Source organism: Pteropus alecto, unplaced genomic scaffold, assembly GCF_000325575.1.
Source record: "Pteropus alecto unplaced genomic scaffold, ASM32557v1 scaffold20, whole genome shotgun sequence".
NCBI classification, from domain to species: Eukaryota; Metazoa; Chordata; class Mammalia; order Chiroptera; family Pteropodidae; genus Pteropus; species Pteropus alecto.
The window spans coordinates 26,642,755-26,664,375 of NW_006436298.1; positions in this window are offsets into that span (position 1 = coordinate 26,642,755).

A 21,621-nucleotide genomic window follows, 5' to 3' on the forward strand; every position below is an offset into this window, starting at 1 on the left:
GGCAGGAAACAGTATAGAATTGGGCCCAGTAGGAATACTTTAATTAGAACCCAATATACACTGATATAAAGTTCCATTGCAGTTGGGACAGTTTGCAAACTCTCTAACTTATGAGTGCATCTGTAATTCCCCAGAGCCCATCTCATTCTTGCACACAAAGCTGCCTGAGGAAAAGTCAGCTGACTTGTGTAAGTAAACCACAATTGTGTTTCATTGTGCATATCTAGTCTATTGAAGGATAGATTCATTATGTACCAGAGACGAAGGTATTTCCGCCATCCCCCCCTCAGTTTTCTGACATCTAAAGCACTAACAAAGGTTTTAAATAATGCATGAGCAAGTACTAGACCCTTTCCTCTCTAAGGTCTCTCCTCTTTGTCCTCAGATCAGATCCTTGATATGAGAGCATGTGGAATTCCCCATTGACTAAGTCCCTGGACAGCATGTAATGTTGAATATTGCTGAAATCACTTTCCTCTGCAGCTGCAAAATAATAATCCCCAAATAGTTTATCAAAGACAAAGAAAATATGAGTTTATGAGAGCACTTGAAGAAAAAAAATTATTTCCATTGTCGAAGCTTTTAATCAAAAGTATTTTGAAAATTAGAAATATGTAGATTTTCTAACCTCAAATGCATATTTGTTCGTTCCTTTGTTCATGCTGTTATTTTATAGGACTTCCTGTGGAATTGCAACTTAACAGTAGAAAGATTTTTTTTAAACCACGTGCCTGAAAAATACTGATCAATTGAGGTCAGAAAGTATTAGTTCTTAATTCATTAATCGATTGCGATTTATTTTGGGAACTTAGTTTGCACATAATTTTTTTTCTTAGATACTGGGGTTCTGGGAGGGGAAGTAAGAAAGACAGTTCTTGAAAACACTGTTTTTGCCTTAGGAAACAACTTCCTAAATATTTTTATTCCTTGCTAACAACTTATATATAGATAATTATTTCTGTAAGGGACAACTTGGCATGTAGAGAAGATGTAGGTGTTTTAGACAACAATTTGAGTACTTCAATAGCAAGGGTTTTTGTGAATCTTTAAAAATAGTAAATGAGAACAACCATGTGTCTCATATTTTCTGAGCTGTCAATTTAGAAATAATTTATTTGGATTAAAACAAATACTGTTTTCTTTTCAATCAGAGGAAAATGTAATTAGAAAATGTTTAATGCCAACACAAGCACAATAATAAATTTGAAAACCTGTCCATTATCTTACAAAATTTACATGTGATATGCACCATTAGCACATTAAAACCAGGCTATGTAATCAGTGTGACTGAAAGATTCCCAAGCCTAGAGGCAGAAAAGGTTTAGTACAATATTGTCCTAGTGATGAGAATAATAATTATGTGTCATAAAGAATTATGTAAAACTGACAAAGCTAGCTATAAAAATTAATGTTTCCCCCGAAGTATTTGTCACACATTGATTATTATAATATCCTAGCCTAAAATTGTGAGAATATAAAACTTAACGCCTGGGCAATCTTCTTAGAGCAATCTTCACGGAAATTATTCCATTCTGAACTTTGTAATACTAAGAAATATAACTAGAAAAAAAAACCAGAAAGTTAAAAGCATGGAAGAACCCTGGAAAAAGTGATGACTTTATTTTATATAACGCAAATGGAAGCAGAAAAAAAAACCTCTACTCTTAGGGCACTGAGTGTTTACTTCTCAGAACAGTAGTCCTGTGATGTGCCATATAAGGATAAAATAGTTAAAAATCATTCATATATATGTACAATATTTTAATATTAATTGTAATCAGGCAATTATGTTTGTATTCAAATTCCTCTATTTAACAATATTACTTTAAATGGTATCAAAATAAAGCAGTTTAAATTGGGACTGAAAAGATAAAAGTAAATATTGTCATTTTATGATTTATTCTGTATATATTTAATGGTATCACACTTGAAGGAGTAGCATCTTAACATGTAAAAAAAACTACATGTGACCCATATATTTACTTTTTGGTATAATTTTTTATCAAGAAAACTTTATTCTAAGATAAAGAGACTCTCCTGCTTCCAAAATCAGTTTGTAAATTGGTTAGTCATAGTTTTGTTTTTTTGTACTGCCAAGTAACAGGAATGCTATTTGGGTTGTTGAAGCAAGTATAGATTTATCACCTCTGGGAGGAACTTCTTTACCTAGTTCCTACTTGAATCTAGTATACACTCAGCCTTCTCCTTGAATTATTACCAAGCCATACATCCCACATTTATAGTAAGTAGATCCACAAAAGAAATAAAAATTGCTCTCAGCTTATTGGTGAATGCATACTGAGGCCATTACCTTATTTTTGGATAATTTTTTTGTTTTTTCCCAAATTCAGTAATCGCAGAATCTTTATAGAGAAAGCAGTTGCAAACTCGCTACCACTACAACCATTAAGTAAAAAAATGCCCTTACGGCATAGAAAGTCTTCCAAAATATTGGCTACGTGTTCATTTGAGAAATTCCAAATTATGATAAAATTACTGCGAATGTACATGAAGACCATAGAAATGTCAAGCAAGTTTATTGTAAATAGTGCTATTATTTTCTTAGTTTTCTAAATTCTACTTACTAAAACAAACTGCAACAGAGAAACATTTTGACTCTAACTCTGATTTCAGCACATATTCTAGCTTTATTTGCTCTCTGCTGTGATTTTGATTCAATTACCAAGGGGTTTTTTTTGTTGTTGTTGTTGTTGTTTGTTTTTGTTTGTTTGTTTGTTTGTTTTTAATGGAGCACTGCCCAATTCTGTATAATTCAGTGTTTTAATCGTCCTTCATTTACGGTTTTTCCTTTGTTTTAAGCAAACTGTTTCACAGACTTGTCTTTGAAGTTAACTTTGAATAGGTGCATCCCCAAAGATTTTATCCTTTGATATTTAAATATACGTTTACCTTCAGTTTTTCAACAGTTATTGTACTCAAAACATTTAATTTTTTTTTAATTTCCCTAAACATAATTTGGGTATGTCTGAATGGGAAAAAAAAGTCAGATATCAAATGTAAGTGGAAGAAAGATCTCTTGTATTGTGACTTTTAACCATGAAGTTTACATTCACGAAAAGACTAAATTTAAAAAGAAGAAAGTTGCTATACTATACACCTCATTTTAAATCTAGATACATAGTAGATATGACTTATTCTTTTCCTTTAAAGGAAGGCTCAACTTCCAGTCTACATTTGTCCTGTCCTGAGAAACACCGATCATTACATTTTATTGATTTCTTAATAGAGTAATCCAATTTTTTCCTGCCATTTTTAATCAGAGCTACAATGACTCCATCCAGATATATAACCCAAAATTGAGAAACAGTTTGTGCCATTGACTAGTGACTTCAGGTTCTGGGAATGGTCATATATTTATTCAACAAATGTTTTTGAGCATTTATAGTATATCAGATATATTCTAAGTACTGGGTATAATTTTAAAGATAAGCAAAACTCCCTGCCCTCATGGAGTTTTTACATTAATAGGAAATAAAACATATAACAAAAGAAAATATTGAATATTTAGTATGTTAGATATAAAATTCCTAAGAAGAAACAAAAGCATAAGAATAGAAATGTGTGTGTGTTAGGTGGGGTGGGAAAAGAGATTGATTTTACATAAGATGCCCAGGGAAAAACTGTTTCCAAATAATTTGGAAAATGCATTGAGCTAATTCAGTTTATGCCCTAAGAGAAATACACCATTTTATTGAAGAATCAAAATGGATGAATTTTCCATCAATGAATTATCATGAAAATGTTTTAAGAACCATGGCATTAAAGAAGTACATTTGAATGTAGTATAATATGCAGAAAATAAATATTTATTACAATGTGCATTGATATGTGTAGGTTACTTTGGTCTGTCTTCTCCATAATCTTTTACAAAACTGGGAAATTCTGAGAAACAAGTAAGTTGTTTCACCTAAGTTGGAGGTCTAGAATTGCAAATGAATTAACAGTAAGGAATAAAAAATATTTTGGCTCCAAACTTCAGTTCACGTGTGTTAGAGTGGATTATAAAACACACAAGAACAAGTGATCTTTCATACTATTTGGCAAACGAAATCTAAGTATCTTAATATAGGAATCGTAAAATAATATTGCACATTTTTGTAGCTCCAACAAGTACCTTGCATTATTTTTAAATAAAATTTTAATAAGTAATTTTGACTGAAGGAAAACTATCATAGTAATCATGCCAAATCTACTAAAAAAAAAAAAAAAATAGAAGACATTTCTCACAGTGAGACACTGGAAATTCATGTGCCTGCCTTTGAAGAAATGTCAGCTTATCGTGGTGAAGTCATTTAGTTTTTAGGAAGATGATAAGGCATTTTATAATTCCTGTAAGATATCTCATATTCCTCTACAATTTCCACAATAGAGGAATTTGTAAACCTTCTAAATCTACATTCAAGCCACTCTACCCATTATACTCTCTAAACCATTTGCTTACTTCTACTATCAAATGAGGAGAAGTATCCCTTGTGAGCACAAATTAGGACTATCATCATTTGGGATTACATGTGGACATAAAGGGAAAGACAATGACCTGGATACTGAACCTAATTAAAGAGGAATCAAACACTGGAGCAATCAGCCCCTTTTTCAGCAATCTCTTCCCAGAAGGGTCCTTGACCTGAGATTCATTGGGATGAACATCCTCATGGGACCAAAGACTGCTCTCTCTTATATCCTTTCCTTGAACCTGTTTTCAGCAAAAGCAAGTGTTTCTGTGGCATCACGTCTGTCAGATCCCAGTCTTGAGGTAACCACCTCTTGCAAGGAGTGATCTGTACATGAAATCCAATGAAGTATTCTGAACAACTGGCTTCTAAAACTTGAATCCTGGTGGGTGTAGATGAGTTTTCTTAGCAAGTTGCTAAATCACTGATTTTCTAATTTTAAGAGCATCACTAAGACTTGCTTACAGAATTACTAGCTATTTTTCAAAGAACCAAGGACAAAGAGTTGAATTTTTTTAGAAATATTTTATCTTTCAGTTGAGTAGTGCTAACTCTAACAATTTCCACTAGAACCAATCAAGAAAATATTGATATCTTTTATTTCCAAGCAGAGTTCTTCTCTCTTCCTGAATATCTACTTAGCCAATTATGGTGAGCATACAGATTTTTAATATATATGACAACATCAATGATAACAGTCTATCCCTAGGGAACTCACTCATGTAAAAGCAATTCTTTTAGATTTGGATTTTTTAAAAAGGTAGCAAAGGTTTCCTTTTGTAAGGAAAAATCCCCTCCAAACTGCTTGCCCAGAAGATGTGTTTTCTAAATATGTGTAAGACACACCCAGCAGCATCTGACACCTGTGTCAGTAGGGGAAGGCCCATTAGCCCTGCAGTGGTGACCAGGATAAGAAATGCCAGATGTACATGCCCCAGGCCAGTCTCCCAGGCAGCCTCTGTTCTCCCAAATCTAGCTGAGAACAAAATGTGAGTGATGTATAACCTTGATGGAGCTAGTTCGAACAGTGCTGTGTATCCAACTGTGTTGGCAATTACCCAGGGAAGCCTGTTTCAACAGGTCTTCTAGCTGCAGTTGTAGGTCCAAAAGGTTCAAGGGAATCTTTGAACTTGAGGATGCCTATCATTCCCAGGTTTTGGAGGCTTCTAAGGACTGCTAGTTGACAGTTGCCAGGAAACGGAGAAAGGAAGTTAATAAGCTAACTCACTTCAGCCATAATTTATTACATTTCATGTTTTTCCCTGTCTTTTTCACACATTTGGAATGCAGTGCTACCACCGGAAGATCTGTTCCTCAGAATATATTTTAAATCATGTTTTCTAATCCTGGCTTCACAGAGTTCTATAATCTCTAAAAATTTAGTTATTCTTGTTTGTAAAATTTGTATAGGATCTAGTCACAATCGAGTTCATAAACACACTTATAGATTAATAGACATAGAGTCTAACAGGTTTACTTTAATTCCTACTGACTATTCTGGTGGTGTGCACGGACTGCTGCACAGCATGACACAGTGAAGGAAGTAGACAACAAGAATCCGAAACTGGAAAGTGAGGCCTCCCTCCACAACTGCTACTTTAAGAGTTTTCTCAACCTTTCTAAGCTCCAGTTTCAAATCTACCAAATGAACATAATAAAACTTGTCCTATATATCAAGAGGCTGGCATATTAATCTAAGAAGATAATTTATTTTAAAACACTTTGTTAAGAGCCAAATGTTACAGAAGTGAACAGTTTTTATTTTTGTAGATCCTGATACTTCCTGGGGCTTTCCCAGATTGGGTAGTCCACTGTGAAAAATCTCATCTCTTGGGCCTCTTGCATTTTACATGATTATGTAATCTTCCTCTCTGGTGATTGTTACGTGCATACTAGGAAAACACTTGATGGAGGCACGTAAGAAAGGGAGAATATTTTCCTCCTCTGTTCTTGCTTCCTTGCGGGTGCACAGCTCGACTGACCGGCCAGGAGGGAAACATGCAGTACATGTGCACAATAGAAGTTGCTTCATGCTTTTGAGCTTCCTTTCTGGAAAAAAATTTAATGGACTATGGAAAACATGCTATCTTGAAGGAAAAAGATCCACTGCTTGGGACAGGAAGAGAATAACTTCTAATGGGGTAAACCAGTAAGAGGTAAATAGAGACGGTGGTTTTTGAAGCCTCTGATGTACTAAATTCCATGAAAGACACGTAAGACATAGGAAAGATGATTCTCACCCTTGAAGGCTGTACAATTCAATGTGCCAAATCCCCCTGACCGTGCAGAGGCCAAGGAAATGATCGTTAATAAAGCAAGTGGATGTCGGTTATGTTTTATGTCGTTATTGTATATTACTAATAGATAAAAGGAATAGTATATGACTGCTGCATTCACCAACATGGTTTTAAAATACTAATGACTTTCTGAAGTCATCGTTGTCATCTTATAGTCTTTTTCATTTTAATAATAATTTAATTTTATAGTTGCCAACTATTTCTATTACATTTTCTTGCCTTTTGTTTGATTTATTCTTCCATTAATTCTTTCTGAATAGTTTCTCTAATAAAAGCCTTTGAAGATTCTAAGATACTTCTTTTTCCCAGTTCAGTACACCTCTGAATTGAGTACTCTCTCCTAACTCAGATTGATTGATTGATTGATTGATTGGTTGATTGATTCATGCTACTTCAGGTTATCTTTTCTTCTTTGGGAGCTTTTTTTTTATATTTTGGTTTCAAGGGTACTCAAGTCTAACTACAACTTATTCTGAAGATCAAATATTTGTTCTTTCTCTTTTTCTGTTTCACATACTTGTAGACAAAAAGAATGTTTGTGAATTCTCAATTTAAAAATAATGAACAGCTGGAGAAATAAGCATTATTTAAAAAGTAAAATCTTCCTGGAAATAATGATAAATTGGTCTATGAAGCAATTTAATTACAAAGAAAAGCGGTTTTCAAACTACTCTGCACATTGGAATCATGTGGAATTTTTATTTATTTTTAAATTTTATTTATTTTTATTATGATATTGGTTAACAAAATCCAGTAAGTTTCAAGTGTCATGTGTGGAATTTTTAAGAACAGTATTGCTTAAACCGCACTTCTAGAAATTCAGATTTAATTTGTATGGAGCATAGCCTGGAGGATTTTTTAAAAGTTTCCCAGGTAATAACAATGTACAGCCATGTTTGATAACTCCTGGTGTGGAAGGAATAGGAAAAATCAGTTGATGCATGTTTACATGAGTACAGTATGCACAATCACCTGCTCAATGCACTCTCTCAATTTATCTTCCAGCTGGGACTGAAATTATTGACCACAGAGTGTTTATGTAGCTAGTAACACTCATTCTAATTAAACATTAGCAATGATTTTCTTTCTGTTATTTCTTTCTACAGGGTTACACAGAGGTATCTGATATTCTGAACAGGTGCTTTCATTAATGTGAATTTGCAAAGACAAATATTAAAAGAGCTGCTGGTTAAATATGTCAGTGCTATCTATTTGTGATGGTTGCCAGTTCAGCCCTTCGGAACTCACTGTGAGCCAAGGAGAACAATTAATAATGGCTTCAGCTTCTCAGATTTACTATAAAAGGATTTCAAAATGATTTTAATATTCTTAGTGATAACAATACTCTTTTTATCAAACAGAATAGTTACCTAGGGAAGTCATTAATTTTCAACCAGTGAATAACACTTGAGAATTTTATAAAATCTTTGAGATATAACACATCTCAGAGATCATCTAATAATACACTCTCACTTTTTTATAGATGAGGATATTATTCCCAACAGGTGACATAATTCAACTGTTACTACGCATTCAAATTAGGAGACAAAGCCCCATCTGAATGAACACCTTCTATTTCTCAGTCCACCATCCCTTTTGTAATTGAACACCTTCTCTCAGAGATTTCCAAATACTACAAGTAAAAAGTCATTAGTTGCTGGAATCAAACATTTCTGTAAACCTAAAGGCCATTTAAAAACCTTGATGAAAACGTAAATTGATTTCTAAGAGCTCTTAGATTTCTGTAGATGAAACTTAGATCGATCTAAGTTAGCTATTAAAATAAACTGACTAGTATTTAAATTTCTCAAAAGCTTGCATCAAATTTCTCCAGAAACAGTTCTATTAATTGAATGCATTCCTTTAAAATTGTTGACTAGTCTTATTCATTTCCATTTCTTAAGGAGGATGTTTCTTAAGTATACCTCTACCTTGGATCAAGAGTTCCAATATTCCATCTGTCTAATGGGAGGCAGGGGAGCCAGTCCAAGGCCTAATTTCCATTTGTGGAACAGAGTTCATGAAGCATGGCTTTCATCCATGGAACAGCTTACACAGCACTATGGTGGGGCTGCTCTTTATTGTATTTTGGAGGGTTCTGAAGTTCTCACCGATATTCAGGCCAGTGTGGTTAGCCTCTAAGCTCCTATTTTAGTTACTGGTGCCTTTCTTTTGCCCCTACATGTCGTTATTTTTGGCCTTAGATAAATCTTCTTGACACATTTTACCATATTCACAGCTTCATATTGAAGACCAACAATTCTAGTCCATGCAGCTGACTTTGCAAGGCTTTTGACCCTTCCTATGACTGTCTTTCAATGAGAGAATCATAGCACAGTAAGGATCCTTAACTCTACATGAACCTCCATGATTTCAAACACAGAGAATTGTCTTCTATTTCCTTTATAAACTTCAATACAGGAAATTCTATGGCCTTCCGTGATCAGGAATTGCTGTGTGGCATACTATTTCTAAATACATGATTCTGTGTTTCTCAAATATCCCTTCATTACTCTTCATCGACTCTACTATTATAGAAAATAAGTAGACCTATTATAGAAATGAAATTCCTATACCACATTAAAGACTCAAGGTTTTATTATTTTGTTTTACTTTATTTTGTTTTCCAGAATAGTCAGCCTCTAAGTCTCTTTCTTATTTGCTATTTTAGTTATTGATGGTTTCCTTTGACCCATTATGTCATTCTTGCCTCAATTTAATTTTCCTGGCACCCAAGACCTGGGTTTGATTTCCAGCTCCACCATTTCCAGGCTATGTGATTCTCAGAAATGTATTTATTTGAACTGAATAATTCCAGGGTTCCTATTAATATGAATGAAACTAATAGTACCAGTCTTAACAAGTTATTATTAGGGCTAATATAAAACATATAGCATGGTGTCTGGTACAAAGTAAAATTTTTAAATGTTAGGGGTTTTTTTTTTTATTGTTTGTACAATTGGAAGCAATTGTAACAGTGCAGAATAGGAAGCTAAAAGGGAGAAAGGGGCCAACTCAATTCTGACTTCTATGACCAGTGAAAACCTTATTCTCTATTCTAGTGAAAAGAGGGATTCCAAGATTCCTAGTTAGTTGTCTCCCATCAATACAATATGAGAAAAAAAATTATGCATGGCAATCAAACAGGTCAATACCACTCTGAGTTTAATGCCCATTGACTCTAAAATATTATAAACACAGATGCTACTGTCTGAGCTACATATTCCTGAAGTAACAAAAACTTAGCATGAAAGGGTGTCAATGGGTAGTAGCTTTCCATAGTTGTCATGAGTTTTTAGGTAACTCATGTATTTCATTCATCTTCTTTAATTGTCTTTACTGAAGACAATTTCCGGCTCTCTAAATAATGGTTTCAGGACATATTCTCTTCTGTACTGAAAGTGTTTAATGAATGTCTGCAGAAGCCTGCTGTTTACTAACAATGCAAATGACAATAAATTTCTATGTTGACCTTTTCCTGCAAAAAAAATAGTGTATCAAGGGCTCTGTTTCTTCTATTCATATTGTAACCTCAAATATAATAGGAGGTTTCTATACACTTTTATATTTTTAAGGTTGTATAATGCTCAATCAAAATTTTTGATTTGAGTAGTAGAACTTCAAGGAAAGACAATACAAAGTAAATCACAACTCTTCTGTACTGTACTTTGTTTTTCACATTTGTGAAACTACACAGCATGACACTTTCTACTTTACTGGATATTGAGATGACATAGCTTCATCATAATTTCAACATGTGGACATCTTTTCTGCAAGATCATTTGAACAGATAATTATAAAACTTTGATGTATCTATATGTTTTCTTAAAATTGTTTCATTAAAAAAAACTTTAAGTATGAAGATAAAGTAAAATCCAAGAGATTAATAAGCCTAAAACAAATCATTCCTCAAGTAAGTGAGATATAAAACAGCCATATAAAGTTTTTACCTAAAATAAGAATTAAAAAGAACATCTGAAAAATAATGCAGAAGATCAAACTAGAGAGGGGTTAGGCTCCAAGGTGAAAAGATTAATCTATACTCAGCTAAGAAAGAGATTAAATCAGCTCAGAGAAGAGGTCAGAAATCCAAGAAAAGAGAAAAAAATAAGGATTTAGGTATGATTCAGTTCAGCACATGAACTGACAGAATAAAACTTACAGTCTCTCCGGGTGGACATTTAAGCATCAAAGAAATGATTTATTTTTACTACCAGCTAGAAATGTTCAGAGGTGATATGGGAAGGTGACATTTTGATAGGTTTACCCAGGTGTGAGAACCTTTGACCAGGTGTTTGAAATCTCTTCATTGATGAATTTGTAAGTAATTAAAGTGGAAATTTTTTATGAAAACTGATGGCCTTATCAGAGTTAGGCTTAAATAGTTGCCAATATCAAGAAGTAGTCAAAATAATAAAAGCACTGTATATTTCTATAAACTCTCCCAAGCTATGAGAATTTTCAGATATATTATCTTACTTGAGACTCTCATGGATTCTAAAGCAGGTATGACAGGTATCATTATTCCAATTTTACAGAGAAGAAACTGAACCTTAGGGAAGGTGTTTCCTAAGGTAAGAGTCATAATCAGAACTCTCATTCAAGTTTTGCTTGTTTGACTCAAGTCTTATGCTCTTTCCAATATGCTATGCAGGAAGAGGAGGGAGGAGGGATATATAAATATAAATAAATATATATACGCATATAAATATATATGTATATACACCTATGTGTATATATTTAAAATTTACAGTTTTCAGGAACATTACATTTGTTATTCCATTTAATCTTCATGACACCTCAATATTAACCAATAATAAGAAACCAGTTTATTCTGAGCCTATTATATATCAGACATCATGTACATCTATTATACCTAAGTGCCTCCAACAGCACAACAAAATAATATTTGTATTTCCATTATAAACATTAAAAAAAGTGATTCTGGGAAAGATTAGATGACTAGCCCAAGATCATAAATCCAGGTTTCTTTTCAAAACACACAACTTATCATATCACCTGGAGGAGTAGGTAAACACTGGGCTTGCTCCTTCATGACCACCTCAGAGTAACAACAAAAACTACAGAACAACCATTATTGAGAATCACCTGAAGTCTAGCTAACAGAAGTCTCATAACTAAGAATATGCAGAAGAATGCTTCTGTTATGGGACTCGTCCAACTTAAATGGAAGCCGCCGTCTTTTTTTCTTATCCAGTTCCCAGTACAGTGCTGGCCACAAAAGTCATTTTAAAACAAAGATTGTTTTTTTATTTTATTTAACAAACACTGTAGAGTAGTACAATGTACCATACTAAAATGATAGAATGGAAAACAAACAGTATCTTGGATGGATCTGGTTTTTCGTAAAGTAACTGCCATTCTTGATGTATTTCTTCTGCCAATTATTTGACTCAGTCTTATGTAGATAAGGAATTTTTCAACATATTGGTGTAGAAGAGCTTTTCCAAATCTCCTTTCATGTCTTTAATTGCCTCTGTCCTTCAAAGACCAATCCAAATAAGCATTCTTCATGGAGTTTTTGAAATTATTGTTATTATTCATTGCTTTCATCCACCATAAAGGAATTGTTTACTTCTATGTACTTTCATGATAACTTCATTTTGCCACAATATTTCTATTTTATGGTATAGCTCTTAAACCAGAATTTCTTTTACTAGTAAATGAGGATCATACCTATGTCTAATTTACCTTTCTGGCCCCTCTAGCCCTTCTGCAGCTATTGGCTTTCTATTAAGTTCAGGTTAATAGAAAGCCAATAGCTGCAGAGTTATCTGTGGGGAGGGTTGGTGTTACTTGCTTCTATTTCCAAACAGCATTTTATATGTCGTGGTTTGTGTGTTTCAACATCAATTCTCCAACACCTCCTGAGTGTCCTATAATTCAATTCAATTCTGACACTGAAGCCCAGAGTTACCATCAGACTCCACAGACTTAAGGACTTAATCCCACAAGACTGCCCTTACTTCAGATGCCAGGGACCACCCTTACTTCTGACCAACTGGCTATAAATTTGGGGGTTCTCATAACTGCCCTTCATATCTGCTTATTCACTTAATCAACTAACAGAACAAGAAAGTTCTCTATTTATGATTACAGTTTCATTATAAAGAATGAAACTGTAATCATAAATAGAGAACTTTCTTGAACTCAGGAACAGCCAAATGGAAGAAATGCTTAGGGCAAAATTGTAGGGGTGGGGCAAGCAAGTGCATGGCTTTCCTTGCCCTCTCCCGGCATACACTCTGCCGACACAACTGTGTTTACCAGCCTGAAAGCTCCTGGAGCCTTATTGTTTCAGGGGTTTTATTTGGGCTTTCATTACATATGCCTGATTGATTAAATTATTGACCATGAGATTGAATTCAATCTCTACTCCCTCTCTCCTCCCCAAAGATTGTCAGAAGTTGGGACTAAAAATTTCAGCCCTTTAATTGTGTGGTTAGCTCATTATGAATAACAAAAGGCACTCCTTTCACTCAGAAAATTCTTACCATTTTAGGAGCTCTGTGCTGAGAATAGGGACAAAGACCAAATATATGTATCTATACTATATGGTAGAATAGGGAGGAAAAGTTGATTGGAAGCCATAGCCATACCAATTTTGCTGCTCATGCCTCATGTTGAGGAACTTTGACGAAAATGAAAATGAAATACCTTATCTTACAAATTTGCCAAATATTCAAGAATGTGAGTTCAATAAAAGAAAATGACCTGTAGTTTAAATTTTCTTTTTATAAACTGAAAAATGCCTTGAAAGCAACATGCAAATATTCAGGTACTGATTTCAAGATCAAAAAGAATGTCAAGAATTTCAAAATAATTTTCACTAGTGAATCCTACATATGTATATTATGGAATATTTAGCAAAGGTATAATATTTATAAATGGGCTTCAATTCTGGAGAAATTTTCTCTCTCTCTCTCTCTCTCTCTCTCCCCCCACTTCATCCCTCCCTCCCTTCCTCCTTCCATCTTTCCCTCTCTCCAACACCACTTCTCTGTCCTGAAACAGCACAAACATCACTCAAGAGCTACAGAAACATGAAGGTCAATTATTTCACATCTCCACACGGAAGGAACATAATAAAATCCAATTCAGATCTGGCTGATTCCAGTGCTTCCATTCTGCCATTCTCCCCATAGCAAGAACCAGAAAAAAATTCTATCAGAGCAACAAGAAAAGGAGGGTAAGAGGAAATAGAATCTTCAAAATGTATACGCATGCCCATGCCTGTGTGTGTGTGTGTGTGTGTGTGTATTTGTATACGTGTGTGTTTTGTGTAGGTATGTGTGGGGGCAAATATTATTAAATGAAAGACTAGATAAGTTTCAACTACATCAAAATAGTACAAGAGGCTAATGCATAGGATATCATTATGGTGAAATTTATGAGAAGGAATTTACCAACTAGCTGCACAAGCATTCAAATCCAAAGCATCGTGCTACATTTAAAATAGTTAATAAACTAAGAAGTATATTTAAGTTGACTGAGATATTTTACTTACCTGACAGAAAAAAAAAAATAACCTGTTAAAGCTCGAAGATTTTCTTCTGCTCTTTTCTGGATTCATTTAAATTTACTAAGATGAAAGTTATATGTAGCTTTTCCTTATATCTACTTGAAAAAATATGGTAGTAGATGATTACAAAGCTATTGTAATCTCATTTGATAAAGTAGGTTTTATCTCTTCATTTTTTAAGATTCTAATGAAAGCCATGATCATTTTCTGCAGAAATAAAATTCCTGTAAATATAATTTTAGGTGGTTCACAGATACCCTATAAGCCTGGGTAAAATCCTCAGACATAAGGGAGAAGAACATACAGTTTCCCAGAACTATTGATGCATAGACAAAATACTTTCTGAGTATGACACTGGACATCATAGCTGCTCTCCTTCTCTCCTTTCCTCACTAGAGAACCTTAATACAAGATGTACATGTTGCCCTTTGGGCTACAGAGAAATATCCATTTTCTAAACATAATAGTCTAATTTGCCACGTTTTAAATTGTATTATGACAATATGTTCTCATTTCAAATTCTTAAAGCTTTACTTAGTGCCGGGAGAAAAAGGAATATAAAGAGGTGTACATCAAGTTGACATCTTTATTTCTACAGTTTCATCAGGCTATTAGTTTACATTTTAAAGGGAAAAAATACAGGATTCTATATGTGTAAATAAATTTTTCCTTTATGGATAGACACATATCCTTCATTTAACCAGCAAGAAATATAAAACCAGACATTTTTGATGATTCCCATATGTTTATCTATTTAGCAATTAGTGAATTCTCAATTTCAGGTAGATTCACACACATCCTAACCTTTGAGTCAATAGTAAGGCCAGGTAATATTTATTTCTAACAAGAATCTCAATAAGCTGATATTTCTTTGAATTCTTAGAATAAAAGCCTTGGTTCATCTATATTAAATAAATATATTATCTATATTTACCTCAGGAGCTTACTAAAAAATATAAATTGCAAATAGCTTCACAGACCCACTGAGTCAGACTCGAAGGACAGAGTCTGGAATCAGCCTTTTCAGGAAGCTCCCTGTGTTATTCTAATTCACACCAAAGTCTGAGACCTCCTTCACTGGAGATTCCTTCCAAACCTATGATTTTACAATTCTGGTTTGTGACTAATCAGCCTAAATTTTAGTTGGTAGACCACACAACTCCCTGCCAAACTTTCTCCACCAAATATAGCAAGAGTTGACAGATGCCCAAGTGGCAGTGGTCTTTGTGTGTGCCTATCCTAAAAGCAGCTGGGCCCACACAAACCTTAGCTCCAGCTGTCTGGAACTGAACAGCAGGTGCTAGTATGGCCAGCTGTTCTCACGAGGCAAGCCTGGCAGCTCTGCTTGCCTGGGTCTTGAATTTTCCCTTGGGTGGCCTTGCTTTTGTGGGTGGTCCAGCTCAACTTTAATCCTAGTGAGTGTGCATTCCAAAGCCGAAATACCCAGGCTAAAGCCTGCAGAGAGCACATATGTATTTTATGTTTATAAATATATATTCACGTACTGGATCGAATGGCCACTTAAAGTCCTTTCCAGCCTTAAATTCTATATGTGTGTGTGTTCATGTCTAATTATTATGCAAAATGTTCTCATAAATGAGTTTTAATTGCAGCCGAAGATGGGCATGGTCCAACTGTCTACTCCCTCTCAACCCTCTTCAACTTTTTAAAAACTGAGCCTGTTTTTAAGAACAGCATTAAAAAAGAAAAACCTAAATACTATCAAAATACTACCAGACTAAAATAACTGCATGAAATCAATACCAGAGAGAAGAAAAATTTGTAACTATATACTGTCCATGTGCGAAAGACATAAAAGTTTATAAAAATGTAGAGGGATAAAATGCATCCTTTTTGCAAGACTCTAAGGGAATGTTATGGCTATAAATTGCTATTCTTGTTTTCTTTTTTAAATATAAGTAGCAAAATAACGTATACCATAACAATATAATAGCATAATACATTTATAAAATTAATACAAAATTAGGTCTAAACTTAATAGTGATTTTTTGTACATTTTGTGTAATATTTTTTACATTTGTATCATTTTCAAGATTCTTTTTGCAACAATAAAGATGAGAGACTATAATCTGATATTGTCAGATAACATTTGCTAAGTGGATTTCTCACCATTTCAAAATTAATTGTTAACTATCTGGTGACTTTATAAAATGAATCAGATGTTAAAGTGTCTTAGTAAAACACACATTCCTTTAGCAGTCTGAGTAACTACAGTTTTAATCTGCTTTACCCACACTGAAAACATGATAGAATAAGGTTGAAAAAACTATTTTTAAGGCACTTGTTATTTTTCCTTTTCAACTTCTTATGCTAGATGGCATTTAAAAATATCACAAATCTTTCAAGAAACTAACTTTGTAAACAAAAATTTCTAGGACTACATAAAATATGATGAAAATACTTAATGATTCCTTTGAAGAAACATATCAGATCTATACACTACTCTGTACCAAAAGAAATATTTGGAACAAAAGACCAAAAGTTGTAATAGAATGAGCGGTGCTTTATCTGAAGAAAAAGAGGAAAGATTATACTTTACATATTTACTGTCAAAAACAAGCAAGGTTTTATATCTATATATGTATATAAATTATACTATTATTTAAATTGCTGATAAATGTCATTATTTTAACCAAATTAATAGCTTACTTCAAAATGTCTATCAAGCCATTAGCATAACTGAAATAGACATATATAGATGGCTTGTATATATATTATAAAATGAAGAGGAAATTTGGTGGTTAGATATTTAATTTGATCAATAAGACATGCAAAGTGATGGGAATAAATTGATGTATAACCTTGAATTGCCCAGGGTGTCTTCATTGATCTGCTTAAGTGGCAGGCCCATGAACCTCATTCCATTTTGTGAGAATTAGGAGAGAAGACCTGCCAGGCAAAATGTGGCACAAGTGGCTGTAATCTCTAGCGCCTCCTATTGGATGCTCCAGGTTTTACCTTTCATTCTGTGCAGAGCAAGCTTCCCAAGTCCCTAAAGATCTCAGTTCCCTCATGTTCTCCCTACGTAGTCCATAAATGGATTATTTCACAGAAGTTATCTCTGAAATGTAGTCACCAAAAGTGTAAACATAAAATTAATACTTTTTTTATTGTGGCGAAAAAACGTATGAAATGAGGTCTACCCTCTTCACAAATTTTTGTGTACAGTACAGATTGTTAACTAATAGAACAATTTGTACAGTAGATCTCTAGAATTTTTCCATCTTTCATGACAGAAAATCTAAACTCATTGATCAGCAATTCTCCCATTTTCCCCTCTCCCGAGCTTCTGGTAACCATCATTCTATTTTCTGTTTCTATGAGTTTGACTCTTTTAGATACTCCATATAAGTGAAATCATGCAGCATTTGTACTTCTGTGACTGGTTGATTTCATTCAGCATAATGTTCTTAAGTTTCATCCATGTTGTACAATATGACAGAATCTTCTTTTCTATGGCAGAATAATATTCTATTATATGTATATGCATAGGATGTATATACCACATTTTCTTCATTCATTCATCTGTTGAAAGATAATCTGTTCATCTTTATCCATTCATCTGTTCAAGTATCCACTCACTGCTACTTTCCTTTGTTCTCAGTGGTCCACAGATATCCAAACTATTCTGGTCTGTCAGTACTCTGAGTGAGTCCAGACAAAAACAAACAAACAAACAAACAACATTTCCCTGGGCAGTCTTCTGAGAAACTGAAATATTGGAAACATTTGGCACTCTTCACTTTCACCCCCGTGGGAGTAGTTGTAGTCTGGAGTGTTCTCTTCTACCACTAAATGGCGCAGGCTTAGGAGAGGGGTGATGTAGGTAAAATAAAATCACTTTTCTTATCTATTTTAATGCAGCCATTCCCAGTTTCGTGCTCACCTCTGGTACTGCAACTACTTACCTTGTCCATATGACTTTGTAAAACCAGCATTTCTATGGGGGAACAAGGGCTGGGACTGTCTATTCTGCCATTTTGCTAATGCTACTTCTCCAACATGAACAAATATTTAGAGCCTTATCCTTATTAATATCTGTTCAATTAACTAACTTTTTTGATAATCTCAAGAAGCATGAATGTCTGAAGAAAGTGTTGATTTTAAGATCTCATTCAACAGGTGAAGGGAAGGAGACTCCAGGAGAATTGCTGGGGAGATAGCCCCCCATGAATATCCCTACAGTACAGTTAATGGTCCATCTCCACATAAAGCTAGCCTTAGCATAACTGTAGCTTTTATGATATATTCTCTGAAATCCCTCCACTCATAGAATAAGTAGGGACTAAGGCTTTGTGTGTGTGTGTATGTGTGTGTGAGAAATGATGTAACAGATGAGACTAAGGGCAAAGCTCTGCAACCAACAGCAGGTTCACGTCTACTTTTGCTACTTCTTAGTCATGTATATTTAGGCATTCAGTTAAGGCATTAACTCCACTGCGCATCACTTTTCTCATTTCTTATAATTACAATGATAAAATCATACCAATAGAACTTTATTTGGTGATAACAAGTGCTAAAATCATCAATACTTGTAAAGTATTCAGAATATTGTCTAGTACATGGTATTATATAGATATAAGCTATTACTATTATTTATAAAAATAGATTCTTAACATATTACAACATAATTAAATGCATATCTGTTCATGATGCCATAAATAACCTTAAAACAGAAAATATAAACCAAGAGGAAATATTTGCAACATAAGTAACATATAAAGAATAAATCAGTAAGAAACAAAAAATCTGGGAGAAAATTGAGTTAAATGAGCAAGTAGTTCCCAAAAGAATTTTAAAAATGCAATTTTTAAAGAAGCATATGAAAGATGGTAAAATTCACTAATAAATAATAAAAATGACCCTAAAATTAAAACAAAAATGAAATTTTATATGCTATCGGCAAAAACAAAAAAGATCAATATCTAACATTAGCAAGGGATCAAATGTTCTCACACATGATGTCTAAATGAAATCCCCAGAAACAAATTTATCAAAACACGGAAGTACTTATCAAAGCATAAAATGTTCTTACCTATTAAACAAGAAATTCCATGTCTAGAAATTTCTACAGAAATGTTCAAAGTATTCTTTAAGTTTATGAAATACGTGTGCACGTATATCCCCTGCAGCATGATTTTAATGGAGAATATTTAGAAATAAGCTACTATGAAAGAGTAGTATCATTCTTAAGGGAAAAAAACGATTAGTAAAATATATACCAAATGTTAGTTTTTATCAACCCTAGGCAGCGAGATAGCAAGTGACTTTCATTTCCTCTTTATACTTTTGTAAATGTTCCTAATTGATTATAGTAAACTTGCCATAACTTGTATTATTTTTATATTCAGGAAAAAGAAGTAAGCTAATGTTCTTTTAAAAACTTTAATGTACCCAAACCCAAACCCAAACCCAAACCCAAACCCATGATTGAAGATTTTATTGGAATAAAGAGCATATGATTGTGATGTGAGTCTTAGAGTGAAAACGAAAACTTCTTCCCATTATTTTGTCCCAGTTTGTAGGATCTGTATTTCTGCTATACATATATTCATTCTCATTTATTTAATAAACCAAAAGCACAGAAGATTATAGGCAGCAACGCAGTAACCTATATAACTATATAGTCTAAATATTTCTGACAAAATATTGAAATAAGTCTATCAATCATAAGGGGTTAGGATTTAGAAAAATGTATTATAGTCAAATCTCTATAAACCTAATAAAAGAAATCTGTTGAAAATCAATTTTTAAAATTTATATTAAGTAAATCGAACTGTAATGTTCAGCTAATGTATATCTGTCCTTTTTGTTCACTTAAAAATATTAGCCTCTAAAATTATGTAGCTTTTTTTACCTTTCACTTTTCTTTTAGATTTTCTTTTTCTATTGCACTTGGCCAAAAACCTCTGAAATTATGTCATAATTGTAGCTTTTGGAGGTAAAGTCTCAAATGACCAAATGGATCAAATCAAATTTAATATGATGTGATTTTAAAGAGGCCAACATACTAAATTTTGAAATTTTGTGTTTATTCTGGAAATATTAGCTAAATATTTTGAAAAAATTACTAAGGAAGCAAACTTTTTTTTCCCTGTACAGCTTTGTTTCATTTGGCACTAATTTTAAAAATCATTTCCTATAACCATACTCAATTTAATGAATATATATCCAAGAATTGTACCATAGTGACATGGGTGAGAATAGTGCTGCTTATTAAAATTAACGATTCATAAATGGGCTATTCTCAATTATCCATATAACATAAAATCTGAAATTCAGAAAAAAATGGAAGCCTCATTTTACACAACAGATTGGATCCTATAAAATTTTTCCTAAGCTTAAAACAAACAGTCCGATTTACTGATTAAAGTATTATCCCATCTTTCTAGAGCCCACACATGAGGAAAAAGAAAAACAGAGAGAAGGAAATAGGAGAGAGGGGAGAGGGCAGAGGGGAGAGGGGAGAGAGAATATATAATCTATAGTTTAAAAAGGGAAAATTGTCAGCACCACAAATATAATCTCAAGGATTCCCCCATATAGTCAGCAAAAAAGAAAAAATTCTATGAAAATAAGTTTTACAAAGTGAGACTCTGAGATTCTGTGTTCTTTCTGTATGTTCTTGACATCAAAGTTATAGATTATTGTGAGTCCAAAGCACCTACCTAAAAAGAAAACTGAGTCTGTTCTCTCTGGAAGATAGGGAATGCCATAGCTTAGAGTCTGAAGCAGTAACAATCTAGCTCTCATAAATCCAAGGTATATTAGAAAAGGCAAACCCTTTTTTCCCCAAAAAAGATTGGCCCTCTTCCCCAAACCAATCTATGGCTTGAAAAGAAAATGAATAAAATTAAGTTAAATTAATGCTGTCACCTTTTCTTTTTGAGGTCAGACAGGGAAAATGAACACGATGGAAAAAAGATAGAAGATCTAAAGCCTAAATTATAGATTATTTCCCAAAGCTCCAATAATTTTAAAATAAAATTATTTCTATCATCTTGCCCTACAGCAGGTTTCTCTAACATGTATAAGAATCATCTAATTACCTTGGTAAAATACAGATTCGCAATTTCATCCCAAGTGATGATCTTACTGGTCCAAGGACCCCACTTCGAAAAGCAATGCCTACTACATACACAACAACTATTTTTAAAAAATGGATTGTATTCTGAAAAAAATAAAAATAAAAACAATCCCATTTACAATAGCATCAAAGACAATAAAATATTTAGGGGTAAATTTAACCAAGGAGGTTAATTATCTCTACATTGAAAACTGTAGGACT